Here is a 10,951-nt window from a genome sequence, read left to right as displayed (position 1 = left end):
GTGCAATAGGATCAAAAACCCATTGCCATTGTTCTTGAGTTCTCAGTAGTCCTCATTGTCCGCTATGTTCAGCAAGTCTGGTTTTATCCCAGGCTTTTTCAGACCCAGGTCAGCTGGCCTTGGTGAGTTCCCAGTAGAACATCCCCATTGTCTCAGTGTGTGGGCGCACTCCTCACGGTCCTGAGTTCCTTGCTCGTGCTCTCTCTCTCCTTCTGCTCCTGATTTGGACCTTGAGATTTCTGTCCGGTGCTCCAATGAACTCCACTCTTTTTAAACTGCCTGGCTCCTGCAGGTATTTCAGGATTTCTTTTTTTTTTTTTTTTTTTTGCTTTTTTTTTATTGATAAAAGGAGAATAAAAAAAAAAACAAATTTCCACCTTCTCCCAGCCTCCCATTTCCCTCCCCCTCCTCCCACTCTTCTCTCCCTCCTCCCACTATTCTCCCCCTCCTCCCACCCCTCTCCCCTTCCCCCCACTCCTCTCCCCCTCCCTCTCCAGTCCAAAGAGCAGTCCAAAGAGCAAAGTGGTAAGTCCTAGATCCTCCCCCCTCCTCCATATCTAGGAAGGTGAACATCCAAACTGGCTAAGCTCCCACCAAGCCAGCACATTAAGTAGGATCAAAACCCTGTGCCATTGTCCTTGGCGTTTCATCAGCATTTCTTATCACTTCAATTTGGCTCCAGTGCACCAAAACTAACAGAAATTCCATGAATTTTGCGGAATGTGGTTGGCCCTATTCCTTGATTTGGGTTATTTTGTGTTTATGTCTCCTGGACATTTTAATTCTTAAAAAAAAAAAGCCTAAGAAGCTCATATACAAACTAACATCTTTTCAAGAACTCAGTGGCCACTGACTCAAGCTTCACTCACGTCTCAATATTCTCATAAAAACAGTGAATATAAAGTATAGTTTTTAAAAAAATAAACAATTCCAATTAAAAACCTAAAACAGGTTATGTTTTGGTGCATACTAGGTCACATCTTGTAGCTCTATTTTGATTCATTTATATAATGTTAATAAAGATGTTTCAAATTCTAATGCCAACAAAATATGGTATACTTACAAAAATTAAATGCTATTAAGTCATGAAAAGGAATGAAATTTGAAAGCATTGTACTTAGTGGAAGAAGCAGACACCGAAATCCATATGTTGCACAATTCCATAGTGTTCAGAGGAGAAATGAAGAAAATTACTGATTTTCAGTGTAGTGAAGGGAAGTGGGGAGTAATTGCTACTGGACACAGATAATATAAATGTTTTAAAATTAGAAGTAATGGTGATTGTAGCACATTCTAACAACACATTAAATATATGAAATAGATGATATATATTACATTTCAAAAAATTTAATGACATCTTCTTGGGGCTTAAGACCTGTTGACAAATTTCAAGTCATGCTAAGCACGATCAAATAAAAAGCAGAACTGACAGTTATCCAGAAATATCACTTCCTAAAGTTGCCCAAACTACAGTTTTTTTGTACCAATAATAAACCTAATATATTGTTAAATGGTCAAAATAAATGGAGTTCTGAAATGTATATAGTGTTGTCGTTCATCAAAGATAAAGAAAAAAGATCTCTTGTGTAAGCATAAAATACCTTTAAGCAATAGCGTAAAAATTGGTGACAGTAATTGCCTTAAATATGTGACAAGATGGTGGGCTTTTTCTTTATGTGTTCTGATTTTAAATTATGAACAAAGTGCTGCTAAATTAATTAGAAATGATGTTAATATTGTATAATTACAGCTTAATCAGCCTTAGAGTAAATGCACTCTCAACTATGTGGCTATGTCTATTTTTACCGTCAGCTCTCTTAGCTTTTGTTTCGTACATTTGGTGCTCTGCTCTTAGTGCGGGTGCATTCAAAGGAGCTATGCCTTCTTATTATCCTTTATCGTTAGGGTCTCTCTAGACCTCTCAACATTTCTTGTTTTTAAAGTTTACATTGTCTAATAACAATACAGCCACTTCAGCTCTCTTCTGACTTATAGTCACATAATATTTACTTTCTCATTCTTCCATTTTTAACTTATCTGCACTTATTATGAAGAGTGTGTGTGTTGCATGTGCATATGTGTGTATAGGTGTCTACAGAGGTCAAAAGGGGAGCATTGGATCCCTTGAAGTTGGAGTTTCAGGTGTTTGCGGTCACCGGGACCCAGAACTCTAAAAGGGCGGTCATGGCTCTTTCCCTCTGAGCCATTCTTTCCGTCACTATCTGTATTTTATATAAAAAGGTGATTGCAGGTAGCATATAATTATGATTCTCCTTTTTATTCTATCAGACATTTTCTGCCTTTTAATAGAATGTTTTGAAACTTTTATTCTTAGTGTTTTGTGAGATATTTGGCCTTTCAATTACCTCATTAGTATCAGTTGGTCTACGCTTTGTGTTCCCCTTTTGATTCTCCTTACTTTCCTCTGGATAGTTGTGCTATTTTTTAATCATTGCATTTATTTTAACTAATAGCTTAATTGCTATGATTTTTTTTTGTTCTCAACGTGGTGTGGTTGTTTTAGGACTTGCAATACACACTTTTTTTTAAAAAACATTCATACTTATCTACAAGTCTTATATCACCTCAAGTATAGGTGTAAGTATTTTACAATTGCGTATCTATATAGCCTCTGTCCATTCTTTGTACTGTTGCACTAATTCTAGATGTTGTCAATTTTATAGTATGTCATCATCAAATATTTAATAATCACTATTTAATTTTATATGTAAAATTGGCTGGGCCATTACTGCCCAGATATTTCATCAAATCTAAGCATAGATGTTTATTACCAGTACTACTGATTGATTTTTGTGCTGCACATGTGTACGTACACAAAGACACCAGAAGAGAGAATCAGGTGTCTCCTTCATCACTCTCCATCTTGGTATTCCTTTGAGAGAGAGTCTCTCCCTGAATCCAGAGTTCATGGTTTTGGTTTTGGTTTTTCTATGCTGGCAGCCATACAAGTCCAGTGACCCTCCTGTGTCTGTCCTCATGAGTGCATGAGACCATGCCCAGCTTCTACGTGGGTAAAGTGACCCTGCAGCCCTCATAATTACCCAGAAAGTGCTTTTAACTGCTGAGTCATCTCTCCAGCCCCACAATAAAACCCTTTCTAAATGAAATTAATATTTATATCAGAGTACCTTGAGCGAGCAATTACTCACCTTAGTGAGGGTGTGTTTCACACAGTTAGTCAAGATCTTGTCCAGAAGGAACTCTGCCAGTTTCTGTGTATGATGGCAGTTTGATGTGGCAGCGTCACTGGGCCATGAGTGCTCAGATGTTTGGTTAAACATTGTTCTGAGAGTGTCTGCAACTGTGTTTCTAGGGGCTATTAATGTCTGAGCAGTGATCTGACTGCTCCAGTGTGGGTGGGACCCACCACCTTGCTCAAGGCCTGAATAGAAGAAAAGGAATTCTGCTGAACGTGGTGACTCATGTCCGAGCATTCAAGATGCTGAGGCAGGAGAATTGTGTGAGGCCAGCCTGGGCCACATAGTGAAATTCTGTTTTACAAAAACAATACAGAAAAGTAAATAAACAAAAATGTGCACACATCACTCCAAAAGATGAAGAGGTTTGTTTTGGGATATCTGTTTGTTTGGTCTTGTTTTTATTGTTGTTTTTGGATTGTTTGTTTCGGATTGTTTGTTCTCTCTGCATAGCCCTTACTGTCCTGGAACTCACTTGTAGACCATGTTGGTCTTGAACTCACAGAGATCCACCTGCTTTTGCTGCCTAAGTGCTGGGACTAAGGGTGTGTGCCAACACACCTGGCCCTTGGCTTTGTTTTTAATAAAGGAGAATTCATGCTGCCTGTTTCCAAGATGGGATTATAGTCTGTCTTTAGAACAGAACTTAGTACTATCATCTTCCTATTCTGGTTTACTGAGCCGTCCCATATCTACCTTCAGGTTCAAATTATATATCTCTCTTCCGTCTCCGGCCTACCATCCTACCTTGCAATCTACCAAACCTCCAGAAGATTTAGAGGGGAAAAGTGGGGACTATTTATCTAGAGATCCCTAATACATTTATGTTTCAAAGAAGCTGGAAAAAAATGATAGAGAAAAAAATCTTTTATTTACTCACGTTCTTTCTTTTCTAAGGTTTATTTTATTTGTAATTATATGGGTGAACATTCTATATGTGTTGGCATCTACAAAGACAAGAAATGGGAGTCAGATCACCTGGAGCTGGAGTTGTAAGCAGTTAAGAGCTACCTGTCCTAGGTTCTGGAAACCAAGCTCAGCTACTGGAAGGGTAGCAAATACTTTTAACCCCTGAGCCATCTCTCCAGTCCCTACCTGTGTTCTCCTACTTAGAGTATTCTTCATTCATTTGAAGAGAAACAACAACAATGCTTTTGTTGTAACAAAATATCAGAGAGCACATGCACCACCAATAGATTGTATGATAGAAATGTTTTTATGGTACCTACAAGGCTCAGTGTTGGGTCGCTGACCTAAGTTTCATAGGTTTGATGGAGGAGAAGATATGAAATTTCTCTTCAGGAATGAGAACATCAGTGTACTAGAAATATCTATTTCTTTTATTTTGAATTAATGTTTAGAAAGGTTAGGAAGGCCAGCTGTATGTTTTACCTTGCAATGTTCAGCTGCAAGGATACAAACACCTGGAATGTGCACCCGTAACTAAATGTCACGAATAGAAAAAAATCAGTGAACGAGCTGTGAGAAAGTAGAGAAACAAGCAAATTTTTATTTTAAGTTTTTAGTTTTAAAAAAGAGAGAACAGTCTTATCTAAATACAATGTAAATTAAAGTCCCTTCTTTTATTAAAAAGAATAAAATTAGGAATATTGATTGTAGGCAGACTTTTCTGTCCTCCCAGTCAGCTCTGTCCTGCCAGCTGACGCCCAAACAACCACACAGAGACTTATTAGTAATTAGAAATGCTTGGCCAGTAGCTGAAGCTTGTTACTTACTAGCTCTTACAACTTGAATGAACCCGTATTTCTTCTCTACACTCTACCTTGTGCTGGTTCCTTTCAGCGTGTTCATCTCCCGTCTGAGCTCTTCCTGCCTAGCTACCGGTCAGTCAGCTCTTTATTAACAGTGAGGGCAAAGCACCTCCACAGGTTACAAAAGAATTATTCCACAGCAATCGAGAGATCTCCCCGGGAAATGATCCAAAAGAGAATTAAGTGTTGTAAACAAGAAGAGAACGAGATTGATCTAGAAGAACTAAATGTGATCTGTCTTTGGAAAGAGAGGCTAAGAGGCGGAGCACAGGACAAGGAATGAAACGGTTCCTGCACTCGTCAGTGCTGTCAGCAAAGGCAGAATGAACACCCGACGGTTTGAAACCTGTCCTCTGAGCCTCAAATAATGGAATACCAGTTCTCGCTCAAGAAAGGCTTCCGATGTTTTAGGACACAGGGGTGCCTTTGGGTTTCTCTTCTCTTAAGGAAAGTGCTTAGATTTGTGCTCTTATCTTTTACACTTGTTCTTTTCCTGCAAACATTTTGCATATTGCATTTTGCATATTGTATTGCAGTAGGGATTCTCAACCAAAAGAGAGCTGATTACACCACACATGCTACATAAAAGATATTTTCAACTGTCTTACACAAGTGATGCAGTTTGTCCATCTGCAAATGTCCATCTGTCATGTAGCACACTGTACACATGACCACACAGGAAAAAAACAATTTGAGGTGATTTAAAGATGGCCTGTATGACCTTCAGGACAGCTAGTGATCACTAAGTTTATTTTTCTGGTGTTTTTAAAAACTGCCTGATACCAAATATATATTAAACTTTTTTTCTGGGAATTTATGTTAAATATACACTACCCAGAATCCATCTTTCTAGAGAGAGAAGGCATTCTTTTTTCATTTCTGTGTGCCCAAACTCTCTATTTCCCTTAATTTAGCAGACAATGTTGTTTGTGACTCTGAGAGTCCATTTTCAAATTCTGCAGCACTCTGAAAAATTACTTTGCTTGGATCCTTTAGATAAATATGCTTGTGTTTGTTCCTCCCAATCAAATCTCTTACACCAGTCATCTTCAAAGGATCGGCACAACCCCTGCAGAACACTGAGACCCTTTCCAGGAAACAAAGGACATTGCTTGCCAGTGACAGATTTCAAGCTTTTTACAATATTTCAGAGGACTGGATCTGCCATTATGAACTTGACAGTGTCTCGATATTTACATATCATAGTAAGCTCAGTAGTGATATTAACAGGTGTGCAATGTGTGTGTGTGTGTGTGTGTGTGTGTGTGTGTGTGTGTGTGTGTGTGTGTAAAGAAATTGTAGTGATTGGGGAGATGTGCAAAACTTAGTATGATAGTTAACCTTGACTGTCAGCTGACTGGGATCTGGAATCAATTAAAGATAAGTTCTGGGAACATTTCCAGGGGGTATTAGCTAAAGGGAAAGGAGCCTGCTTGAGTGGGCAACACCTTTCAGATACAGAGGTCAAAGGTTAAAGCAGTGTTGCCCACGTGCCTTGCTTCTTGTTCTTGCTGCTGCTGCTGCTGCTGCTGCTTTCATTAGACTCCAGTTTCTTTAGCCCCAACAGGGACTGAATGCCAATGACTCCAGGAATCTTCAAGAATGTCAGCACTGGTTTGGGACTGCTAGAGGCACCCAGCTTCCTAGACTAAGCTGGTTTCTCAGCCCCTCTAACCTGAATCCATCCCATATTCTCTAAACCAGTCTTCTGCATCCCCAACCCCCTATCTTAATCTATACATTCTATTGGTTCTGTTCCTCTAGAGAACAGTAACCAATACACACACTGCACCATTTCCCCCCACATAATTAATGGACTAAGTAACAAAATGGAGCAGGAGTACAGATCTATTCACAAAATAAAATAAGGGAATAGAACAAAAAGTTCATTGTGGGCTTCTGAGTCCACACTTTAACTTGCTTTTAGTTAGTTTTATCTTTTAGTTACCATGCAGCTGGACATGGTAGTGTGTGTCAGTTATCCAAGCTCTCTGGAAAACAAGACATGAGGATTGAGGCTTACATCAGCTAGGCGACATAATGAATCCAAGGCCAACCTGAAATATATAAATATACTTGTACAGGTACACACACATAAATAGATATATATAGATATGATATGATATACATATACGTATGTATATGAAAGAGAGAATTACAACTTTCTTGCTTTGATAGTCTTAAAAGGCTTTTAAAATGCCTCTTTTAAAACTATATGTGATACGCTACAGCCAGAACAGCAGACCACAAGTACAGAAGTATACACACAGAAAGCCAGGTATTTTCTGCTAAGCCAAATGTTCAAGAGATATCAAGAAGTGTTTTCAAAACAATACCCTCATAACTAAAAATTTTGCACAGGAAAATGTATTTTTTTTATTTTTTATTTTTTTTATTGAGAAAAGGAAGAAAAAAAAAAACAAGTTTCCACCTCCTCCCAGCCTCCCATTTCCCTCCCCCTCCTCCCACCCTTCTCCCCTTCCTCCGGAGCCTAGCCAGTTTGGATGTTCACCTTCCTAGATATGGACAGAGGGGTGAGGAAAATGTATTTTTAAAATATTTACAATATTTATGTGAGTATGGAATGGGTTGTTGTCATTTTAAATCAGTAACTATTGGTCAGATAAGAAGTAATCTGTTTTAGTTTCAAATATGTTCAATATCAGTAGCAAAGCCTATTTAAGGCCTTTACACATTCCAAGAGTGCAGAGGGGTCCTGAGAACTCGGTTTCAGAGTCACCACTGACATCACGCTTCCACCCATTCCAGTTTGAATGGAAAACAAACAGTTGGAAAACAAGTCTAATTTATGTAGGAATTAACATACACAATGAACCTTGGCTTAGCAATCAAATTGACCTCTTCCGTTGTGTTATTTGGCATTCTATCACTATGATAGAAGACTTGAGATAATCACTTTAAAAGGAGTCAAATTATGTCTTAGCTTACAGTTTGGGGAATGCCAGTCCATGGTTTCTTGGCCTTTTGCTTAGGGCCTGTGGCAACACAACCTTATGGAGAGAATACATGATGGAGGAGGGTTGTTCACAATGGCAAAGAAGCAAGAGGCAGACAAAGAGGTGCCTCTTCAGGGGCACACCCTCGCTGCTGTAATGTTCTCCCGTGAGACCCCACATACAAAGGTTCTAAACCTTCACAACAGTGCCACACAAAGCAGACTTGGGCTTCAACACACAGGCCTTTTGTGTGTATTTGGGATTCAAACTATAATTCCTAAGTTTGGATCCTGGCTCTGTCAGGCACCAGATCTGGTACATTCAACAAATTCTTGAACTTTTTCCACTCCTCTGGTTCATATCCATAACATAGATAGAATGTGCTTCCTATTTTATGAGAATTAAATGCAACGGTTGAACATTTAAAGCAAAAATTAGCCCAGGCATTACAAGAATCTATACCATCTTTAAAAAGTTTTAGTTTGTGGGCTGGACATATGTCTCAGTGGGTTAAGAGTAGGGGCTATTCTTCCAGAGGACCTGGGTTCTACTGCCAACACCCACATGGCAGCTCACAACTACTTGGGTTCTAAGGATACCAGGCACCACCCATGTGATACACAGACATACATGCCAGCAAAATACTGATATACATTTTTAAAAGTCAAAAAACGAAAAAAATTGTAAGGTTATATGGTTCTAATATACCAGTGAGAGTTACTCTAAAGCCTTGAAACTGTGCTCCTTAATTAGAAAGTCATTTCTCCAAACACATATACTGACCCAGTGTTTGTGTGTGTGTGTGTGTTTGGTTTTTCGAGATAGGGTTTCTCTGTAGCTTTGGAGCCTGTTCTGGAACTAGCACTTGGAGACCAGGCTGACCACAAACTCACAGAGATCCACCTGTGTGCACCACCACCTGACTTTTGACTCAAATTTTTACCCAAACCTGCCTTAATGTTTTCTCAGTCACCCAGCATCATATTGCCCTTTTTTTCTCCTAAAATATTTGCTACTGAAAAGCGTGTCTTATACCTATATGACAGGTTGGTTTTTGTATGACGTCGTTGTCTAGAAAAAAAAGAGGTCACATGTGAAAGGTCTGACTGCCAAAGCTGCATCCAAGAGTTAACTGTAGCCAGCAAGCACAACCATCATTAGGTACTAACTCTGGGGATGAACTTGACCATGCTCTAGTGGTGACTTAGCTAGGTTTTTAAATTGCTTCCGTTGCAGGCATACAACTTAATGAATACTTAATAGCAAAACTGTGGATGGAACATTTGGGACGTTCTTTATTGTTTTAAGACTATCTAAAAGTGTTTCTCAACCTGTGGGTCTTGACCCCTTCACAAGGGTCGCTAATCAGATATTTTATATTGTGATTCTTAACAGTAGCCAAATTACAGTTATGAAGTCTTCCTGAGATAGTTTTATGGCTGGGGTGGGGTGTCAGCGCAGCACGGGGAGCTGTATCACAGGGTTGCAGCATTGGAGCTGAGGACCACGCCTCTAGAGCATCTTTCTTTATAGGACGTTTTCATGATCGCTATGGTTGAGCTTGTGATGGTGCTAATTCCTTACACGGTGTCATTAAGAGCAGAATCGTCTTCACGGTGTCGATGGGGGCCACATAAAAGCACCAGGTTTATTATTTTAGTAAGTACTCTCTAGCTAGTTACCGTCAGATTTTGCTTTTCCAAGCTACAGCCCCTTTAAGACTCTCAAGCTATTATTAAAACGGGTACACATCAAGTCATCTTCAAGTTTGCTGGCTGGGCTCTTCCTTGCCTCTCTTTTATTGTCCATTTAGTATGTTCTTTTTTTTTATTTCAGAAACCATAATTTTTAGTAATACCATGATTTTCTTTGTTGAGACCATCGGTCTTTCCATTCAGCTGTGTATTTTTAATCACATAGAACCGCAATAGCTGTTTTCTGTCTCGTCATTTTCATCTGGGTGATCCTGCGGTGGCCATCTCTTGATTGTCTCTGTCCTTGTTAGTCTCATTTTTTTGGTTCTTCCCAGTTAAAAAAAAAAAAAACACTGGACAGGCTGGATGGTGGTGGCGCATGCCTTTAATCCCAGAACTCAGGATGCAGTTCGAGACCTTGAACTCTGTGAGTTCGAGACCAGCCAGGTCTACAAGGGCTAGTTCCAGGACAGTAGGGCTGTTAAAAAGAGAAACTGTCCAGAAAAGCCCACCGGGCCCTTAGGGCTTTGTCTGAGGTCAGGAGTGTGAGAAAGAAGCATGAAGTTTGCCAATTTTCTTCTCTCTTTTTGGCCCCTTTCCTTGGGAGGGCACTGTCAATGAGGCGAGACGTTCTCAGGCACTCACTCCTTATGCAGGAGTCTGATGTAACAAATACCAATCAGTTATGCTTAGATCTATCTATCAAACAAAACTAGTTTAATTTAGATGGAAAAAAAAAGATTGCTTTCTCTGACCTCATCTTTCTACAGAGGCCCATCTTTCTACACAGTCCAGTCAGATGCACGATTACATTTCATCAAACTAAATAAGACGTTACTCATCAAGTTAAGAAATTTTCATTAACTTTGTCTCTTAATGTCCCCCCAATGAGGCCGTGATAGAACAAACCCAAAGGCCAACTTCTGAATTTGAACTGATAAAAAGTTTCTCAAACTCTCAAGCCAGACTTATGGCTTCCTCCACAAGGTACATCCTGTATTGGACAGAGGTGGCAAAGAAAATACTAATCTCGCTGATGCCAATGACAAGGTTCTTTAGATGATTGTGCTCTTCCGCTAATAAAGGCAAAACTGCTCACAACAAAACTTTTTTTTGGAGACAGCATCTCTCTACATATTTCTGACTATTCTAGAATTTACTCTGGAGACCAGGCTGGCCCTGAACTCAGAGACCTTCCTGCCCTCTGCCTCCTAGATGATGGGATTAAAGACATGAGTCGCCATACCCAATCTCCCCAACAATTTTCTGAACTACTTTTAGTAGAAATTGTAGTAGCTGTTCTGTGTTAC

The sequence above is a fragment of the Microtus pennsylvanicus genome, chromosome 5 (genome assembly GCF_037038515.1).
Source record: "Microtus pennsylvanicus isolate mMicPen1 chromosome 5, mMicPen1.hap1, whole genome shotgun sequence".
In the NCBI taxonomy this organism is placed as follows: domain Eukaryota; kingdom Metazoa; phylum Chordata; class Mammalia; order Rodentia; family Cricetidae; genus Microtus; species Microtus pennsylvanicus.
Note: the sequence above shows the minus strand (reverse complement) of the source record.